Raw genomic sequence first — 22,220 nt, 5'->3', positions numbered from 1 at the left:
TTGAATAAACAATTGACTCCAGGATTTGTCCAGTACTTACCCTAAAAAAAACCTTCCTAGAGTGTATTGTAGGTTTCTCGAATGTCTCGGATCCATTGCGAGTTTCATGTTCGGTATTTGAAACAATACGGTATATTCAAATTATGCTTGTATAAGAAATTCCAAAAAGCAGCCAGAACAATCCCACGAAAGAACACTCAGTTACAGAAGCAGTTCAAGTTCCGATGGGAACGCAGAATCAAGGCGAAGAACACCAGTGAAAACATTGTAGCACGAATCATCACGAAAACACCACATTCAACGTTCACAAGTGAACCAACTTGTTTACTCACTGAAATCTCTCATCTCGGTTTATTTAATTAGAACGAAGGACAAACTCAAGACGATGCTGGCTCATAGAAAACCTTGCTCCAATCTCTGTGTCAACAACGGAGGGGATTGAAGTTCTACTCTTTGTTTCTGAGTGCAGTGTACATGGCCAGTCAGTGGAATGCACCGAATAGTGTAATGTACATAAGAAACCGCAGGGAAAAAGAAAATTTTCGAGGGGACACAATTTAACAGCGTAATTCGTGGGGAAAGCACGCAATACTGGGGACACCGATTTGCGCTGCTGGCGGTGTTATGTAAGTGAACAGCCACCACCAGAAAAGCTCCATTTCAAAACGCCAAATGGGTAATGAGACATACGCAAGGAGCTCAAGAGCGAATGAACAAAAAAAAAGGTTGAGGTGAAAATAAAAGGAACGATAAGGACTGCATCGGAAAGAAAATAGTAATATTCGGGATGCTGGTTCTTAAAGTTTAAAGCATAATTCCTTTTGAAAATTTCTGGCAAGCCTTTTCTTGTTTGAGATAGGGCAAAAAGTTCCTCAAACTAAATTGTTGTATTAAAAATGCATTTAGGTTTGCCTATTCTCTCCATTTTATATTTGCACAAAATGTGATTTTTGAAACATTTTCCGACAATCCATTGCTTATTTGCAGACAGAACTTTGGAGGATACACAGAGCACTAAAAACCATAAAAAGCTTGTAAAATTCACCCAACTTTTCTGGAACAGTTGAAAATGTTGCTGATTACTTTTCAATACAGTTCTCAACTCGGTACTCAATGACGAACAATGGAGCGACCTAAGTGCACGCGCGTTGCCTTCGTAGGAAATCCCATTCGGGCTCGCGCTCGATTTCACATTGCTCGTTCAGTTGTGGTATGCAACAGATGCAAGCTCGTATGTCACCCATAAAACGTAAGTAGAATGGGAACCTAAGTCTTGTAGGTCGTAGGTTAAGCAGTAGGATGTCATATGAAGTGCCAAGAAAGCTGCAATCGATACCAGTTATGCTTCTATTCTCTCTGCTACCAGCCTCTCTTCTTCTTCTTCTTCTTCTTCTTCTTCCTCTTGGGATTACGTCCTCACTGGGACAAACAAAGCCTGCTTCTTCCACAGTTATTAACTGAGAGCTTTCTTTGCCAAAGTTGTCATTTTTCGCATTCGTATATCGTGTGACAGGTACGATGATACTCTATGCCCAGGGAAGTCGAGGAAAATTCCATTACGAAAAGATCCAGGGCTGACCAGGAATCGAACTTCCTTCTGTAGCCGAGAGATTAGATTTTTTTTTGTTTCTTTATCGAGGTGAATTTTAGCACATATATCAATTTGCTAAAATTCAACATAATAAAGAAACAATAAAAATGTAATCACTCGGCTTAGGAAGCTATGCCTAGCGTTCTTGGTTTTTCGACTTTCCAGAGCATAGAATACCTTCGTGCTTTGCACACGATATAAACATGCAAAAATGATCAATTGGCAAAGAAAGCTCTCAGTTAATAACTGTGGAAGTGCTCATAAGAACACTAAGCTGAGAAACAGGCTCGTCCCTGTTGAGCCGTACCGCCAGAAAAAAAAAGAAAATCTGATCTCATCCATCTTAGTGATGCTGCAGCGCACAAAATTTGTGTACACCGTTATCTTGACGCTTCCATTTGATGGAAGTTTACCCAGAAAAGACACACCATGATGACTATTCTTGGCAGCTTCCGTTGGGCTCATGAATGTACGAGTCAAAAAGAACAAGAGTGGCAGATAATGGAAACAAACAATGTTTGATGTAAACAACTGTTGAGGAAAATTGGTATGAGTTGTACTAGGTTTACTCGACTAACTAAATCTTCAACAATGTGTGCATCAGTATAAACGGGGAATGTTGTTGTGTTGTTGGTAAGATATTACAATTATGAGTAATTCAACATAAGATTTTAGTTCGAAAATTGTGCTTCTAATAAATGAGACACTCAAAGAAAAAGAACGCATCGTACACAAGTTCTTTCTTAGGAAGAAGTTTTGAGACCACTTAATCAATTGAACAGTACTTTTCCAGAGTTACTTTTAATTTAAGGGGATTCATGTAAGGTAGCGCGTCTTCAATTTGTTGTTGAACCCACAGGAGACATAGCAATTTTGTTAAAAATTGGTTATCGTTTTTGGACACCATCTTCTTATAAAAATACCACAATCCAAACGATAGGTAAATCTGAGGTCTCAAAAATTTTTAATCTCAAATATCAATCAAATTTGCTAAGTATAATAATAGAGTAGATGGGGTTTAAAGTTCAACATTAGTGGAATAGTCAAAATTTTCAGATAAACTGTAGCCGTTGAAAACAAAAAAATACCACACAGCCAAATATTGGCTACAATTTTGCTGAACAAACTTATATCAGAATATTTGCCAATTTTTAGTTATAATAGTTTAAAAATTGATTGTCTTAAACGAACCACCGGTAGGGCAAGAGTTCGAAACGAGTGTAGGGTAAAAGATCGCTAGCATATTTTAAACCATCCAGAGAAATACACACTAAATTTTTATGAAAACATTGCCCAAAAAAAGGTTAATTGAAATTTACTCAGAAATAGCAGCAAAACTAAGTAGAAACATGAAATTATAATGACTTTTTTCAGGCAAATTTCGCTAGAATAAAATATATTATACAGATTTTAGGCAATTTTCAACTATTTCTGCGAGATTAAATATGAATCGAACTTTTGCTCCGCTGATTCAAACTTTTGCCCCACTAAAGACGAAAAATGGCTCATAAGCATTTATGCAAAAACTTGCCTTGAAACGCCCTTACATAATAAATCGAATAAGATGTTATTTTTATGTTGTTCCATGCAATGAAAGTTCGACAGAATATTACAATTTTCACGTCTAAAAAAAAATAGCCATAACTTTTTCAAATCTCAATCGATTGCTACAAAATGTGGAGTGAAAGTCCCTTACTTGAATAGCATTCGAAGCACGATGGCATTTATACTATTTACTTTGAATAGAGTTAGATATCTTAAAAAGAAACTCTGGCCGCACTCGAATTTTTGCCCCACTTTACTCTATTTTTTGAGTTCGCATTCAAAACGAAACTGTAATAGTTCAATAACATAACCACAAAATAAGTTTTTAAGACTTTTACATGTCTTAAACGCAAAACATCATTCTGTACAACCAAGTGTTGTAGTGATATTTCTCAATTCTTAAGCCAATTCGGAACATACAAACAGATAGATAGGGAAGCCTTTCTCATTGAAAAGAATATTCATTGGAATCCAGTGAATAAATTGTCACCCAACACCCAGCAACAAAGACATTGTCGTCTCCTATTCTTGTTGCAACAATTTTATTCCGCAACATCAGTTTATCACCACTTGAACAGAATATGACAAATCGATCACCACGTGCGCAGCGATTTTCTGAGTTTCGCATTGCAATTTTGGAGAGCTTTCTCTGTGTTGGTAAACATTGACACACTATCGAACGGCATGCATAAAACAAATTTGGTTTTGTGTTTGAAATAACTGATTAATCGCGAGTTGAAAAGGTTGCAACAATGTTGTGCTCTGTGATTGTCATGACAATTTTGCTTCTGATTGTATCCCAATCCGCAAAAGTATGGATAAACGGGTTGTGAGCGACTTGCTTTGTTGCTTGTTTTTCATCTCCTTTGATGACAATTTGATTCACTGTTGGAATCTATGACATTTGGTCGAATGACATTTAGTCGAAAGAACATTTGGTCGAATGGACATTCCGTCGAATGGACATTTGGTCGAAAAGAATAAACTTGTTTGAGGTGCATATTATATTTTGTTGAAAGGAATTTTAATCAAAAATTTAATTGTAGGGATTATAAAGATTTTGAAAGCGGGGGAAGCATGTATGTTAGGTGCTATTACAGGAGACTATGCTAGGATATGCTAGGACAACATAATAGAATGTATGAAATTTGCATTGGTGTACTGGTATATCATGAACAATCTTCAAGTTTTAATTATGCGACGACCGATATTTTGGGTTTCCAGTTGATCACCCGGACTCACCCACATAATCTAGCATTGTAAACGTTTTTTTATATCATTTTTATCAGTCAATACTATTATTTGATTATTTTTTATTGAAATAATTATCAACTTATTATTAGCCGAAGTCATCGACTCCGTAATCAAAACCACATGTTTACCCAAGGAATGTAATTTAGCTGGAAGTCACAATATCAACAATAATTCACCATGGAAAAACATGCATTTTGTTTGAATCGTTTCCTAAATGCCATTGCCATCAAAATTGGTCCATTTTTTCTACGTTTAAATGTACATCATATGCAGACACTTCAAGGTTACCACATTGTTTTATGGCCAATTGTATCAGGTCTGGTCACCGCATTCCAAATTATTACCCACGGTCACGCTGTAAATCTTGAAAGGCAATAACGGTTTCGAGCACCCCCACTGGAAGTAGTCATTGAATAAAGATCAGCTGTTACATGTAAAGTACGATGACATTTTGAAAGAATAATAAACTCAACAATGTTTACTATTCATATAACTGAGCGTCGAGAATATCTAGGAGGAATTTTTTTAAAGAATGATGATATTTTGACAGAATAATAAATTCAACAGATTATTGTGTATCCTACATTGAGCGATATATTGACAAAAATATTTTTTATTTTCTACAAACTTGGGTAAATTAAAATGTCCCGTCTTTAAATTCAAATATTAATTGAAGAATAAGAATATTTTCCAGATAATTTATCCCATATAGACACTAGCACATGCACTGCACATATACTAACCACGATGTATGGCGAAGGTAAAAATAATCATGCAGATAGGTTCGTTATGAATCTATGACATTTAGTCGAAAGACATTTGGTCGAATGACATTTAGTCGAATGACGTTTGGTCGAAAGTACATTTGGTCCAATGGACATTTCGTCGAATGGACATTTGGTCGAAAAGGTTTAGTTGCAACAGAAAGCATATGATATTTGGTCGAACCGATATTTCGTTGAAAGGATAGTGGTCGAGTCTGAATCGTATGGAAACAGAGTTTTACGTTTATTCTGACTATAGTCGAGAATAGCTTTTGGTCGCTAATACAAGAGAAATTGAATAATTGAATAAGTATCAGCCATTTTACTAATAAACTAGCAAAATTTTGTTATTCAAAACGCTCAAAACGCTCTCCCAACATATAGCTCAACCTCGAGTTTTCAATATTTCATGCTGCTTTTTCGTTCAGGCATGTTCTGTAATTCGAGATAAGTTGATCTTAAATGGAAGCAAGCTAACTTTTGTCTCTTCAGTTGGCTCGTCTTCCCTTACGCGATACATAGAATCAGCACAATTTTCATTTTTAATAATTCAAAGCTTCTACTGCAAACTATGTTATTCACCCGAGGTCATCAAAGCCATATATTTGCTTGAGGAATTTTATTAAGCTGGAAGTAACATGAGCCAATTGTCCATAAGCAGAGTTACCGACACCTGACATTCTCTTCGCCATAAAGGTTGCCCTGAAGCAATTTATTCCTGCCGTTTTAATTATGATTTCCGCATTCAAAAATTTTACCCATTACAGTAAGCTGCAAGACCCAGAATTCAAAGAAAGATCCCAAGCACTCTCTCCGAATTCTTTCATCAGATGAAGATCAGCAGTTCATTATAAAGAACGATGACTTTTCAAAAGAATAATAAATAATGCAAGTATTATGTTCACAGCGTTGAGTAATAAAATAAAAACTTGTTGAGCAGTTTTTCAAAGAATGATGATATTTTTAAAGAATAATTAATTGATGATACTAAATATTTCAGTCAATGTATAAATCTATTTTTAAAAAATATTTCTAAAAAATTCATATAATCAAAAGACGTATGGAATTTGAAAATAAGACTACATAAAATGTCCCAAAAAATGTTTTTATTCAACAACAGGTTTTCAGGTTAGATTCAGATAACTCAAAATAATACATTATCTTACCAACTTTTCAAAACTTAGAAAACAACAAATAATTTCACCATTTAAAAATAAGCTTTTAAGCAAATTTCCTTTGAACTAAACGTCATGCCGAAAAAAGGTAAGTAGGCTTTGACCGGCTTGGATGGTCTTTTTTCTGCTTGTCATTTTTTTTTCAATTTTTCAGAAACGATTTTTTCAAGAATTTCCGATTGTGAGGATTAACGTGTAAGGAGGTGTTTCAAGGACTGTATTTGGATCGTTTGGATTCGTTAAAGAGTGGTTGTGCAATCTTGAGACTTGCGTGCGTGTGGGATCTGATTCTCGGAAGATTTGAAGACTACGTTCCTGGGACGTTTGTTTGTACGTTGATTTGGCGGTGGCTTTCAAGTTTGTTTGGTGTATTGACAAGAGTATTGCTGTTCGAGTGGCACGATTTTTGGATTATATCAGATTCCTGGATCTTCAATTTGGTGGTTCCAACTACACATTTTCTTTGTTGAAAGCTCGATAAGTATCATTATTATATTATTATAGTATAGTAAGTTTCTTTTTCTCTATTCCTATCCTATCCTATATTTATTGTTTTGAATTTATCTACAATTATGGAAACTGATTCAGGTGAAGGAGATTCAAATGAAAATGATCATTCTATAGAAACCCCTTCAGTTAAACCTTTCCGCATAAAAAATTATCCGTCCACTTTTCCGGGTCCATACGTAGTTTATTTTAGAAAAAAAGGAGAGACCTATTAATGTTTTGTTGATTTCTGCTGAGGTTTACAAAAAATTTAAATCAGTAAAAGAAATCAAGAAAATTTCTCTCGACAAATTAAGAGTAGTTTTTGCATCTCGAGAGGATGCCAACTCCCTTTTAGAATCAAAATTATTTGTAAATTCTTATCGTGTGTATGCTCCATGTGATTCTTGTGAAATCAGTGGAGTTATATACGATGAAGATTTAAATTGTGACGACATTAGGAATAATGGTACTGGTATGTTTAAAAACAAATCCATTGCTCCTGTTAGTATTTTAGATTGTAATCGTTTATCAAAATTAATTTTTAGTGGTAATGAATCCAAATATGTCCAATCTAATTGTATAAAAATAACATTTCCTGGATCTGTTCTCCCAGATTATGTTATGATTGATAACGTCATTTTTCATGTTAGACTTTACTACCCTAAGCTCATGCACTGTGAGCGTTGTCTCCTTTTTGGCCACACATCTAATTTTTGTTCGAATAAATTGAAATGCTCCAAATGTGGAGATCTTCATTCATCGGAAGATTGTAAGAAAAATTCTGATGTTTGTATTTATTGTAGACAAAAACATACTAGTTTGAGAGAATGTTCTGTATATATTGAGCATCAATCAAAATTGAATAAAAAAATTAAAAACAAAAATCTTTTATCATATGCTGACATAATGAAATCTTCTGATAATATTAGTACTTCAAATTCATTTACATTATTACCTGATGTCGACGATAATGATTATGATAAACAACATAATTTTCTTTACAATCCTCCGAACAAAAGAAAACGAACTTATAATAACTCTTCAAGAAAATCTATTCCTACTTTTGAACCTCAACCATCTACTTCTTATGAGTCACATTGTCCTTCACTCAATACTTCCAATACCCCCAAAATCATTCCTGGTTTTCAAAAAGTTGATAACTCCTCTAATAATGTTGATTCAAACACTAATAATACTTCAGGAGATAGAAAAAATGAAGGTAGCGATAATTCCATTTTGAATATTTTAGAAGAATTAGTTGAATTTTTAGGTCTTAGTGATTTTTGGAAAAAAAATATTAAAATTATCTTACCTTTTGTGGCTTCTATTTTGGATAAATTGAATAATTTTGGACCACTCATTGCATCTTTGTTTTCATCCTAATGGCTTCAAAAAATACAAATAGTTTGAATATTTTACAATGGAATTGTCGCAGTATCATTAACAAACTCGATAGATTAAAAGCATTGATAAATAGCTTAAATACCGATATTTTTTGTTTAAATGAAACTTGGCTAACAGAATCTAAATTTTTACGTGTTCCACAATTCAAAATTTTTAGAAAAGATCGTTGTGATTCATATGGAGGAGTTCTGATTGGAATACGAAATAATATTGAATTTAAGTATTTGGATATATCAATACAATCACAAATTGAATATATTGCCGTTTCAATTAGAAAAGATGGTTTTGAATTTTCTATTGTTTGTTTCTATTTACCTCCCAACGTAAGTTTTTCTTTATCGCAAATTAAATGTATTTTAAAAGAAATTCCTTCTCCTTATTATATATTGGGTGATTTCAATGTCCATAATATAGCGTGGGGTAGTCATAGCTCTGATGGAAGAGGTTCTTTGATATTGGAATTGATTGATGAGTTAAATTTAAATATTTTAAATGATGGATCTTTTACCAGAATTGCAGTACCTCCTTCTCATTCATCATGTATTGATTTATCTCTTTGTTCTAATAGTTTATCCATGATGTCGTCTTGGAAAACTATTGATGATCCAAATAATAGTGATCATTTACCTATTTCAATTGAATTTCAAAATCCCATGCATAACAAAATGCCACAAGAAGTACATGTTCCTGATCTATGTAACAATGTGGATTGGATTAAATTTGCCGATTATGTATCATTTTCTTTGTATAATGATGGTAATTCATTTTCTGTGTTGGAGAAGTACAATCATTTTTTCAAAACTTTTAACTGATTGTTTACATAAAGCTCAGAAAATAAAGGTTGTTCCAGGTGTTTTTAAGAGAAAGCGTCCTTCTTTTTGGTGGGATAATGAGTGTACTATTGCTTTAAAAAATAAATCTGCTGCATTTAAACTATTTCGTAAATCTGGTTGTAGGGAACATTATTTTTCATATCGGAAAGCTGAAGCATTATTCACTAGAATTACTAAATTCAAGAAAAGAAACTATTGGAAAACATTTGTAGAAAGTCTCGATAAAGATACTTCACTTACAAAATTATGGTCCGTAGCTAGAAATTTGAGGAATTATGATTGTACTTCTCCAAATGTGTTAGAATATTCAGAAGAGTGGATTGATCTATTTGCATCCAAAATATGCCCAAGTTTTGTTCCCAATTTTGTAAATTACAAAACAAGATGTGTGAATCATTTTCCTGATTTGTGTATTCCATTTTCTTTAGCGGAGATGAATTTGGCCTTATCACTAACCAATAATACTGCTCCAGGTATTGATAATATAAAATTCATTGTTCTTAAAAATTTACCAGATGATGGAAAAGAATATTTACTTTCGATATATAATTCATTTATTTCTCAAAATATTATTCCTTCTGAGTGGCGTTTTGTTAAAGTAGTAAGTATTTTAAAACCTGGTAAGGATCCATCTTTTGTTGATAGTCGAAGACCTATAAGCTTACTTTTATGTTTACGTAAGCTTATGGAACGTATGTTATTAAATCGTTTGGAACTGTGGGCTGAGAGTAATAACATATTTTCTTCTTCTCAATTTGGATTTCGAAAAGGTCGTGGTACTCGTGATTGTACTGCGCTCTTAGCTTCTCAAATACAACTTTCGTTTAACAAGAAACAAGATGTTGTTTCTACTTTTCTTGATGTTTCTGGTGCATATGATTCTGTTTTGATTGATTTGCTTTTCGACAAAATGAATAATTTAAAAATTCCTAACATGATTTCAAATTTCATTTACAATTTATTTTCTTTAAAAATTATGCACTTTTTCCATAACGGATCTTCAAGAACTATTCGTTATAGTTGTTTTGGACTTCCACAAGGTTCTTGTTTGAGTCCATTTTTATATAATTTATTTACTTCAGATATGGCTTCTATTATTCCTAATGGTTGTTATTTAATACAATTTGCAGATGATAATGTTTTATCTATTAGTGGGAAAAACAGAGAAATCATACGACATTTTATGCAACTTTCCTTAGATAACATTGATACCTGGGCACATAATAATGGTTTCACATTTTCTATTTCAAAAACAAAATATATAATATTTTCTAGAAAACATTCAATCACTAATATTTGTTTATATTTAAACGGCTATGAAATTGAACAAGTTTTTGATTATAAATATCTTGGTATATGGTTTGATTCAAAATAAATTGGAAGAATCACATTTCATATATTCAGAAAGTATGTTCGAAAAGAATAAATTTTCTCCGTACTATTACTGGTACTTGGTGGGGTGCTCACCCTTCTGATATGATAACCCTTTATAAAACAACTATTCGTTCAGTAAAAGAATATGGATGTTTCACATTTGGTAGTGCTATTCAAACTCATTTTTCAAAACTAGAGAAGATTCAATTTCGATGTTTACGAATTTGTTTAAAATTAATGAGTTCAACTCATACTCAATCCATCGAAGTTTTAGCTGGCATTGAACCTCTTAAAATTCGTTTTCACAAATTAAATTGTAAATTTTTGATTCAATGCATTTCATACAATCATCCAATAATTAATACCTTGCAAACTTTATATGAAATTAATCCCACAAGTAAAATATTAAGTTCTTATATTTATTGTTCCGCGTTAAATTTAAATCCTGATAATTCTATTGGTTTTCATAATTACAATATAAATGTTCATACATTTCAACCACTAATTGATTTTTCTCTATATGAAGAGATGAAACAAATTCCAAAACATGAACATTCTCGTTTAGCTAATTTATTATTTGAAAGGAAATTTGAAGGCATTAATCGCAATCATTTTTATTTCACGGATGGTTCTCTTATTCAAAATGTTGCAGGTTTTGGAGTATATAATACTGTGTTAGGTCATTTTTTTGAAACTACAAAATCCTTGTTCAATTTTTATAGCTGAATTAACTGCTTTATACTATGCATGTAACTTAATTAATGATTGTGAACCAAATTTATTTATAGTATGTTCTGACAGCATGAGTTGTCTACATGCATTGAATTCCATTAATTTCAATTTCAAATCACATCATATATTTTTAGCACTCAAAAAAACGTTATTTAACTTATATTCTCGAGGATTTTTGATAAAATTTGTTTGGGTACCTGCTCATTGTAATATATATGGCAATGAACAAGCTGATTGTTTAGCAAAACTGGGTGTTGCTCGTGGTATAATTTATAACCGTAATATTTTTGCTTCAGAATACTATTCTAAACTTAAATCATTTTGTTTAGATGAATGGCTAAGTTCTTGGAATTCAAGTGACAAAGGTCGATGGTGTCATTCTATTTGTCCTGTAGTTAATTATTCTCCCTGGTTTAAAAATATAAGTTTTAGTAGAAACTTCATTTGTTGTTTTTCAAGATTGATTTCAAATCATTATATTTGTAACAGTCATTTATATCGTATAAATTTGAAGGATTCAAATTTATGTGATTGCGGTGATTTTTATGAAGATATTGATCATATTGTATTTGTATGTTCAAAATATGTCCTACCTAGAATTAAATTTGAGAATCGCTTAAAAAACATTATGAATTGTATTCCTGGATCTGTTCGTGATATACTTGGTAGCAAATGTCCTTCTATTTTGAAATTATTATTTGACTTTTTGAATGAAATTTCATATATTGTTTGATACTCGTGCATTTTTTTTGTTTGTTTATTTTCAGATTAGTACCATAATTTCCTGATGACCCTCCTTTATCCATATGATGTTGTTTCTCCTGGAAATTCATGCACTTGGCCCTGTTATGGTTTATGTCCGTTGGAGTCTTTAGATTATATATTCATATTATAACGTTTTGGAAAAGATGAAGAGGTTTTGTGCCTCTTTGAGAAAGATTTTTATAAAAATCACTCAAAGGGGTTTTTCCCTCTTCCAAATTTTTGTTAAATAAATAAATAAATAATAATAAATAAATAAACGTCATGCCAGCAAAAAAAAAGGTCCAAAGCAATTCGACCAAATGTCCATTCGACCAAATGTCCTTTCGACCATATGTACTTTCGACCAAATGTCATTCGACCAAACGTCATTCGATCAAATGTCATTCGACGAAATGTCCTAAAGCCGTTCGTTATTGACTTCCGATGAAAAGTATATTTGCTCAAAATAAATTCGGGTTTGTACCTGTTGAAACGAATGAATTTTCAATCAACCATTACTAAATAACCGTTCGATGAAATGTTGTTGTCATTCGACTAAACGTCCATTCGACCAAATGTCCGTTTGACCAAATGTACTTTCGACCAAATGTCAATCGACCAAACGTCATTCGACCAAATGTCCTCAAACCTTATCTGCCATATTTACAATAAAAACTGTCACTCGAGGAAACTGGGTCTACATAAGAATGAGTTACCAATCAAAACACAATATTCCCAATCCAAAATTTGCGCGGCTTGTGGTGAACATGAGTTAGTTGAGTTTTGAAGCAAAAATTAAGGTTAAGCGTCCAAATATGTAGAAAAATATTTTTCTTCTTAAATTCTCGTATGTAATTTTAACTGTCTGATATTTAAAATGGATGTTTGAATATGTTTTTAAACTTGAAGAGTGAATATCCGAATACGATTATAATTCTGTAGCCTGAGATATTTACGTGAATTATAGCTACGCGTCGGTCCCCCAAGGAATTCTGGAATATCTCTGGATCGAGTCGACCATCGAAAAATATTGACACAGATTCTTAGACGAGAAGAATTTTTCGAGAATTTGTGACATAATGGTGCAAAAATATCGAGAAACAAAAAAGTTATCGAGATTTGAATATTTTCATTGCGGGAAAATATGAAACTTACGGTAGAGGGGTTATTTAATTTCATTTGAATTTGCATGCCAATTTGTTTTTATTTTGAAACCTTACACCTCAACAAGGCTGATATGAATGGTTTTCCCAACCGCATTCAGCACTTGTATGGCATTACCTTATTCCATAACGTATTGTAGTAAATTTTGATTGAAATAAAACAATACCATCATTTGCAAATGCATTCCAAAAATAAACATCATTATAGTTTTCCACGAACCCTATAACTTACCTTTTCATTCGTCAAAAAAAACCCAACGGAAATTGTTGTCACAACTTTTGTTCCAAGTTCCACTCTTCTGAATTCAAATATATCTTCAATCAGGGTACCAACTCCATTCTAACTTGCACAATCTTTTCCACAAGTTTTTCCCTTATTCTTTGCACTTAATTCACCTCTCCCTCTCACTTATTCTCCCCACATAAAAAAAACTTCTCCAAACTATTCTTTTTCGAACCACGATGAAACCCCACACTGAATTGCCTCAGCTCAGCACTTAATTTTCATCAAATTTAATTTCTGCCCTTCTTTCGACACTCCATCCACCGCTCCAAAACTATGGGGGCACTTTACCAACAAAATCTTCGAGACAACTCTTTCGTTGCCATTGGATTTTTTTGTTTCTTCTCGATTTCAGCAGCACTCAAGTTGCACTCTTTCGTTTGAACTACAGCAGCAACAATCACCACCAACACCTTGTTTCGCGATTCGATCGAGTTGTGTTCGTACTGTTCTGCAGCAAAACGGCTCGACTCCAATAAATGCCGCGTGACGTATCATGAGATTAGTACGATCGCGTGGGCCTCACAGAGTGCCATATTATACGCTGCTCCAGCAAAGCTCTCCTCGGGGTGGACGCTGATTGGTGACTGCAGCGGAGGCGCTAGGCTCTCTTGTGAACAGACAGCAAGCCCAGTCATTCGTCAACGCGGCGTGGATTTCGTGTTGCGGTGGACGGACGCGGTTTCACAAACGGCGACTGGCTGAACATTGCACCACCACCGTCAGCTATTATTCTGTGGAGTATGAAAATCGAACCGAGAGAAGAAAGACAAAAGTCAAAAAACAGCTGAACCATGCAAGGGTTAACGAGTGTGAAATGCATCAGTAGGGTAGAATTTTATGCTATGTCATGTCATCATTATTTATATAATTATGAGTTTAAAATACACAAAGGCGGGGTTGGCTATTAGAGGGTTAACAGATTTCTTTGAATAATCCTTGGAGTAACTGTAGAGTAAAGTGGGGCAAAAGTTTCTTTTAAAAATTTCTAGCTCAATCCAAAACAAGTCCTATAAATGTCATGGTGGTTCGAATGCTATTCAAGTGAGGGATTTTTACTCCAAATATTATAGAAACCGATTAGGAAATGTAAAAATTATAGCTATTTGTTGTTTTATGACGTGACAATTTAAGTTTTCAGTCAAACTTTCTTTACATAGGTAGATGAAAACCCCGAATTTGGTACTATACTATTTAATTACACTAGAGTTTGTATCCTTTGACAGATACGCGTGTTTCGACTCAACTGTAAGGCCGAAATTTTGCTAACGGATATTTTTTTTTTTTTTTCATTTGCAGATTTGAATTCCAAACTCTCAAGCAATTGTACTATAATGAACTTTCGTTTAACTTTTCAAGTGAATGTAGTCTTTTACGGGAAGCAATGCGCCTTCCTTAGCCGAGTGGTTAGAGTCCGCGGCTCACACGATATACAAATGCGAAAATGGCAACTTTGGCAAAGAAAGCTCTCAGGTGAAGTGCTCATTGAATTCTAAGCAGAAAAGTAGGCTTTGTCCCAGTAAGGACGTAATGCTAAAAAGAAGCAGAAGAAGAAAAGGAAGCTGGAGAGCAAAAACTACGAGATAATCCTAGAGATAGATCAAGTTTATTTTACTATTGTTCATAATTAATCCCATTTACATTTTTTTGGTAAACTTTTGCTAATAGTGCATCTTGAATCATCTCACCCTAGTTTGTCTACGTCTAGGAGAAATATTCAATATATTGTTTCGTGCTTGTGAGGTACAAACACATTCGCACCAGCAATGCACGAATCAATCGGATCCGACTGAATTGCAAAGATCACTAGCATCTACCAACTTGGAGATCGGCAAACCGTGAACATTCGTCGAAATAAAACCAGAGCAACAACTTTGACCCGTCGCGACGCGACGATGGAAACTTGTGGGATCTATCGTGTGCCGGGTCTTGGTACTTGGACCAGAATAATGTATCGATTTCCACCGTATTTGGTCATTTTTGTAGTGAGTGTCTGAGATAGTTATACTTCTCCCACGCGGAGGATTTAGAAATTGAACTAGTTAAACTTGGCTTACATCAAACCCGTCGGTTGACGTAGTTTGTCGATTAAGTTTGATGTGAGTGCGTCTTGGGTTTTTCTACTACGTCGAAATAATGACGAGTAGTTTGGAATGCTACCAATTAAGACGGATGTACCGACGTCCCTACTGCAAAAGACGTGCGGAAAGAGCTAGTGCTAAAATTATGTAGAAAAGTAACAACCGAACAGATATCAAAAGTACGACAATAGCTCAAAGTGAAATTAAAACAAAAAAGATATCATATATTATTAAGTTATCTGAATTCCATAACTAACAAGATTCAGAAGAAAGTTATCTAAAAATATGAACTAATCAGACAGCCAATGTACTATTTTCAACTGCGTGTGATTCAGTTTCAACAAAACTAATAAATTATCTGAAAAAACACGACCATGGCATAACAAAAAATACCAAAAAATATAATAGATAGATTTCGTACTTTCTCAGTAAGATGGGCGGAAAAATCTAAGAAAGGCCGAAAAAATAAACTGACCTAAACTTTCTATGGAGAAAATCAAAACCTTTAAAAAAAGACTCTTTGAATCGCATTATCAAACACCTTTGGCTTTCGATTTGTAGGTTCTCCAACAATAGAGAAAATACTTCATAAACTGGAAATCTTTTCATTAAAAAAAATACGCTCATAGATTTATAGCGAATACTTCAAAAAGTTCTTGGAAAATCTTAAGCGTAACAAGAAGAGGGGAAGAGGTGGTCCAATTTAAGCGTTAAGTTATAAATGTATGCTGCCTTATTTGCTATTCTTTTTAAGTATTCATCGCTAATTCACTTAGCAGAAGTCAAAATCGACATTCAATTGAGTAATCTTCTTCTTCCTCTTGGCATTCTTATGAGCACTTCCACTGTTATGAACTGAGAGCTTTCTTTGACAAAGTTGTTATTTTCGCATTCGTATATCGTGTGGCAGGTACGATGATATTCTATGCCCAGGGCCATTGGCGTAAGAACAGGGGGCCTGGGGGGCCAGCACTTGTGTTCCAGTAGTAACTCTAGTGTTCCAGTAGTAGCCGTTCAGTAACTGCAAGGAATTTCAAACATAATAGTTGATTTTTCAGAAGTTCAACATTTTTACCTCGGAGCAGCAATTAAAATCTTTCGAATGAAGCATAAGAATCATCTATGGCACTTTATTTCATGCTTATACTTCTATTTACTAAAAAAAACTGCTTCCATCAGTTGATCCACTACTAGAACACGACGGAAGCTTCTGGGGCAAGGGTTCAATTTATTTTTTATTTTTTGAGAATACCTGTGCATTTAATTGACTTTTTGCTAATATGAAAAGCTGAAATTTAGCCAATCGACTAAACTAGAGGCGATCTTACCACCAAAATGAGCTCATGTCCTTTTTTATCGAAAATATACGTTTTATTCCATTGTCCGGTGATGATGTTTTCTTTTATAAAAATTCATTCACAAAATTTATACATCCACTGAGCCCACTGAGCTACTGAGCCCATATTTGGCCATACTATGCGTCGTATTGAAATGCTTCTTATTGCAAAGTTTTAGACGATTCGGTCGAGAAAACTCTTCTCCCCCTGCCAAAGTGAATCATGGGAGTGCAGGAGTAGTTCTGCGACCTATCGGGACTTTTGACGATAAATAAGGATTAATTTATAACAAATAATTACAAAAAATTCTTCAGATGGATGACAGTAATTTAACCTGGTGTGAAAAAGTCCAATAAAATCGATCATAATTTATTATTACAGCAATAAAAACTTTCTTTGATGAACTTGTTATTCATAAATGAACTTATTATTCAAACTCTAAACTACTTAGCGTCAAACAAATTTATTATGTTATAAATTCTTGAAAAAAAAAATCCAAAGAGCAGTTGATTAATTCCCAACATATTTGTTACAAAATTTATGAAGCCACTCTTCGATATTCCTTGAAGAATTTTAGTTTAATCAAATTCCTCATGAAGTATTGTAGGGTGGCTTCAGAACTGTTGCTACAAATCTCTTGGAAAATGTCAAGTCACATGATAATGTGAGATTTGTACATACTTTCAACGTTTATCCAGGAGAACAACAATTCTTTATATGTTTATATTTTACCCACAATTATATTTTGAAATTTTTTCTCGGATTCAGCTAAGAAAAATCTTATGTAATTTATCAAAGCATCAACTTTTTCCTCCGCGATTCCTTCATTGATTCAGTTAAATCTTATTCTGAAAACTTTCGTTTAAGGTTCTGCTATAAATTCACCAATGAATTCCTTTAAACAGCTTTCCAAAAAAAAAAATCTTTCACAAAGTTCATTTAAAGTCTGTCAGACATTTTTTTTTTAAATACATCACAAATTGCGTCAAAAATTCTACTTGTTTCTGAAAAAAATCAGGGATAACACAAGAATTATCTCCTGCCTTTATATCTTCAGAGGAAATTTGTTTCAAATCCCAGGAACACTGTTGCTTCCGAAATCAGCTTAGTGGTAAAGGAACTTGTGGAGAAATATTTTGCAAAATAACTAGAAAGGAGGAAAAGATTTTTTTAAATATTCAAAAAGAAATTGGTAAGGGGCTCTCCATTAATTATGTAAGGGTTTATGGGGGGAGGGGGGTGTGAGATTTCTTACGCGCCATACAATTTATTTTAAATTTTCATACAAAAAATCTTACCATGGGGGGAGGGGGGGTTGAAAACCCCCGAAAATTGTCTTACGTAATTAATGGATCGCCCCTAAGGATCTTCCATAAAATCATAATGGAACCTTTTGAGATTTTTTTTCTTGGATTATTTAGAAAGATTTAAATTATACTGTAATTATTCATCTCCAGAGAAAAGTTCATAAATAATCACTTATCTTTCGTTGTTCCATTGTCCATCTGTTATTGCTACTTTTTTTTCTCCATTCCTCGCATGACACTCTGTTGAAGAATTTCGTAAAAAATCTATTCATACTCCAAAAAGCAACAGGCCAAAATTTTCACGTTACACTTCAACTAGAATAATAACAAATAAACACTCCAAAAAAAATTGTTTGAATTTGTACAAGAGGTAAACAAATGGCTTCTACATCAATCTGTTTGCTATAGCATCATGAAAATTCGGAGTTAATGCAAAAAAATTTCTAGAATGATAGCTATAAATACCTTCAGTAAAAATTCTATCCGTTTGAACGCCAATCACGATCCATTATAAAAAAGACAAGATTTTTTGTAGTAAATCCTACAAAAACTACTTAAGCTGGGGACGGGCCTGGTGTAGTGGTTAGAACAATCACCTCTCACGCCGGAACCTGCGATCGAAACCCATCCCCAAGATAGTCACGTATGACGTCAAGTTTATAATGATTTTATTCAGAAGGGAAGTATAGCCGTTGGTGCCGAGATGAACTAGCGCAGGGCTGAATATCTCGTTAATAAAGAGAGTTAGAAAAAAAACTAGTTTTTATGTGAGGTATATTGTCAGGAATTTCATTGAAACAAAATTTATAACTCTTGAATTTTCCGAAAGGAATTTAGGAAATTTATTTTGATAATAAATCTTCGAGCTGTTTAATGGAACACCTATAAAAAAATGAAAATCCGAATTTAGTACTATACCATTTAATTCCACTAGAGTTTGTTCCCTTTTTACTCGATTTAAGAAGACGGCCTTACAGTTGAGGTTGAAATACGCGTATTCATCAATGGTATAGTATAGTACTAAATGCGGTTTTTCAGTTTTTAAATTTATTTTATTTACGATTTCTGTGGGAATTCTTCAGGTAATTCTTAGAGATTTCTCAAGGAAGTTGTCATAGACATTTTCAAGCATTCTTCCAGGAGTATTTCCATGCATTTCTCCAGGGAAATGCAAATGAAAATTTCCCAAAAAGCTGAGAAATTGATGAAGAAAATTCGTGACGTATTCCTAAAGCAAATCTTAGGGTAACTTCTGTTAAAATGTGTGTAAGTTCTTAAATCACCCTTGATGAATAAGTATTTCTGGAAGTACTTAATCTTGTGGAAATTTTAGAAGATTTTCTAGAAATCCCGCAAGATTTCTTGAAGCAGCTCCTGGAAAAACATTGGACAAAATTCCTTAAAATGTGTAGGAATGATCCTGAATCACTTCTGGAGAAATTCCTTTAAGCATCCTTTGAAAAATTGGTGAAGGAATCGTAGAGAAATTTCTTGAAACAAATTCTGGAGAAAACCCTGAATTAGTTCCTGAAAGTATTCCAGATAAAAATCTCTGAAGAAATCGCTAGGATAACTTCTGGAGCTTTTCTCAAGAAATATGAGATGAAATTTTGCATCAGAATTCACTGCAAGCAAGATAAGGAAAAAAGAGTCTTTAGCAATAATTTTGGTTGAAATATATACTTCAGAGACCTTTCATCAAAAATAGAGACTTTTTAGAAACTTGCATAAAAATAGAGAGCAAGTCTCTTAAAAGAAACCTGCTACCGGCCCTAGTTATGTGAATCCTTTACTGATCAAAAATCAGAAATATAAAAAAAACAATCATGTTTGAGTTTATTCGTAAAATTCCATACCCGAGAGGATCTTCATTGAACAGCTCAAATATCCTTTTGATAGCGGCGAAGCCAAATTTTTTATTGATTGAAGAGAGTTCTGGCAAATAATGATCGCTCTAGGTTTTGACGCAAAAATCCTTTGTCGTTCACGTATTCTACCATGAATTACTGTAAAATTTAAAATACCTAAAATAATTGTCCTGATTGTTATCAAAATTCCCTGATAATTCCAGGTTTTTCAGGTAGTGACATCCTAGTTACACTTCCAAGTTTGATTTCAAATTAAGCAGAATTTTCGAAGTCTTCGAGTAGAATCTGTACCCTTTAGGTATTACTTCAAGACAATGTCTCTTAGTGCATTTTTTAGATTACATAAGAGATGCGGTCTTAAAGCTATCGCAATTTATTTTTATTGTGAACTGACTGAGATATTTAAGAGATTGAAATATATTTCTTGTGATAGCAAATCAAATTTCACAGAAGATTACTGGAGCAATGGTATATATTGAAGTTCGGGATTTAATTTTTGTGTTGACATTCTCTGAAATCAATTTGAAGCCTTGTACTGATAAAGGATATTATTCTCCTTTCCCTGATGTTAGGACTGAGCCTTTTTCTCAGCTTAAAGTCCTTATGAGCACTACCTCAGTTTTTAACTGAGATCTTTCATTGCCAATCGGCCATTTTTACATGTGTAAAAATTAAACGCAAGATCGAAGATACGGAAGGCGAGAAAATGTCTATACCAAAAAGATCCTCGACTGACGGAATTCGGACCCACAACCCTCAGCTTGGTCTGGCAAATCAAAAGTTCTTAGCTAATAACCTTGAAAATGTTCCTTATAGCTGATAAACAGTACTCGTCTCAGTTAAATTGTAACGCCAGAGAGAGGAAGCAAATAGGCTAATTCATGTTTGAATAATTTATGTCTAATCAATACCCCTACCTCCTCGCTGAAACGATATATGTATCTATAGTAATTAAATATCCATCTACTGTATCCCTTTTTCACATAAAATGCAAAACTCTAAGATAGTAGTAGCGCTCGAAAAGAACATTGCAATTTAATCGCCGCTTTCGAAATGCACCACCTAGTTAGCTTGGCAGCAGCACTCGCTATTCTCAATATGAAGTCAGTATTACGGGCGTACGGACGACAGCAACCGCACACTTTCCTACACATACGATCAATAATATTGTTTTAAGAACATCACATCCGGAAACAAAAACTCGATACAACAAGCTGTGTACCTTCCTTCATATTCGTTCCACTTTTCCTACCATGCACCCACCATTCCCTTAAATACTCTAGCACTTGCTAAGGTACTGCGACGAAGACTGGATGACAACACAAAGAAAATCCGACCCCACACCGATTTTCCACCATGTCTTACCCGTGCTGTCTCTGAACTTTGGCGTATGCTTCCAATACTTCGGCTCCAACTCAAACAATATTGATAACTATGCGAGGCACACAAAAAAAAAAAAAGAAACACTACAAAACTGGAGCAACTGAAATTTTCTCGATGTTTGTTTGTTTGCTGACTTGCCACTTCCGTTTCGACGGCACACTTTTCATCTCACGCACTTTCGTAACACCTCGTTGGCTTTTTCCGAACTTTTGCCATCTCTTCGGGAACGTTATTTTCCCATAGGTCGAACAAATCAGGAAAAGTGCCCGTTCCTAATCCACTGGATTAAAAATTCACTATGCAATCGAATTTTGGGCAATCAAATTTTTCTTTTGCCCCCTCAAACACTGGGAATGATGACAAAATGCACCATAAGCACTTAAATGTAAAGCCTAATCGAATCCGGAGGAGGTCGCCGTGAACTCTAAGCCGAAGCCGCGATGTTTTTTCACTTTCTTCGAACTGCTCTCACCAACAACTGACAGTCAGTCGGGCAACGAAAGGCGATCATGGCTGCTTGCTATTCCGATTTCGTCGTCCACCATCTGGTTGAGTTCACCAACACTACTTTTGCCCATTGGAGCAGATACGGGGGTAAGAAACAACATCTATGTTGTGAGAACGAGAGAGAGAAAATGTCAAACAACATAAAAAACAAACGCTTACGGGAAAAGTGGGTGGTGGAAGCAAGCGGGCGGACGACGAGCGAGAACAGATTCGATGTTCAAGCAGCATCAGTGGGTGTTCGTTCTCTCACCACGAGTCAGCTGTTTTGTTATGCGGTGAGAGAGACTGAGGCGAGAGAGGATGTAGGCTGCGATTGTTTGTGTGCGATCGCTTTGCGTCACTTATGTTGAAGTCAGGGGGTGGTAGCATAGAAGAATGTTTGTTAC

The 22,220-nt window shown here is 34.3% G+C and overlaps 1 protein-coding gene across 2 annotated transcripts in view; it reads right to left on the bottom strand.

Annotated features, from left to right (window-relative positions):
* Positions 1 to 21,820, bottom strand: part of LOC5572461 — a 252,408-nt gene extending 230,588 nt beyond the window's left edge. For both annotated transcript variants that reach the window (XM_021846788.1, XM_021846790.1), the window contains exons 1-2: positions 21,310 to 21,820; positions 13,301 to 14,085 (exon numbers count right to left, since the gene is read on the bottom strand). The gene's annotated coding sequence lies outside the window, so the exon portion shown is untranslated. The remainder of the gene's footprint in view (positions 1 to 13,300; positions 14,086 to 21,309) is intronic.
* Between the last annotated feature and the right edge of the window lie 400 nt (positions 21,821 to 22,220).

The sequence above is a fragment of the Aedes aegypti genome, chromosome 2, assembly GCF_002204515.2.
Source record: "Aedes aegypti strain LVP_AGWG chromosome 2, AaegL5.0 Primary Assembly, whole genome shotgun sequence".
Classification (NCBI taxonomy): domain Eukaryota; kingdom Metazoa; phylum Arthropoda; class Insecta; order Diptera; family Culicidae; genus Aedes; species Aedes aegypti.
Note: the sequence above shows the minus strand (reverse complement) of the source record. Positions and strands in the feature narration are given on the sequence as shown.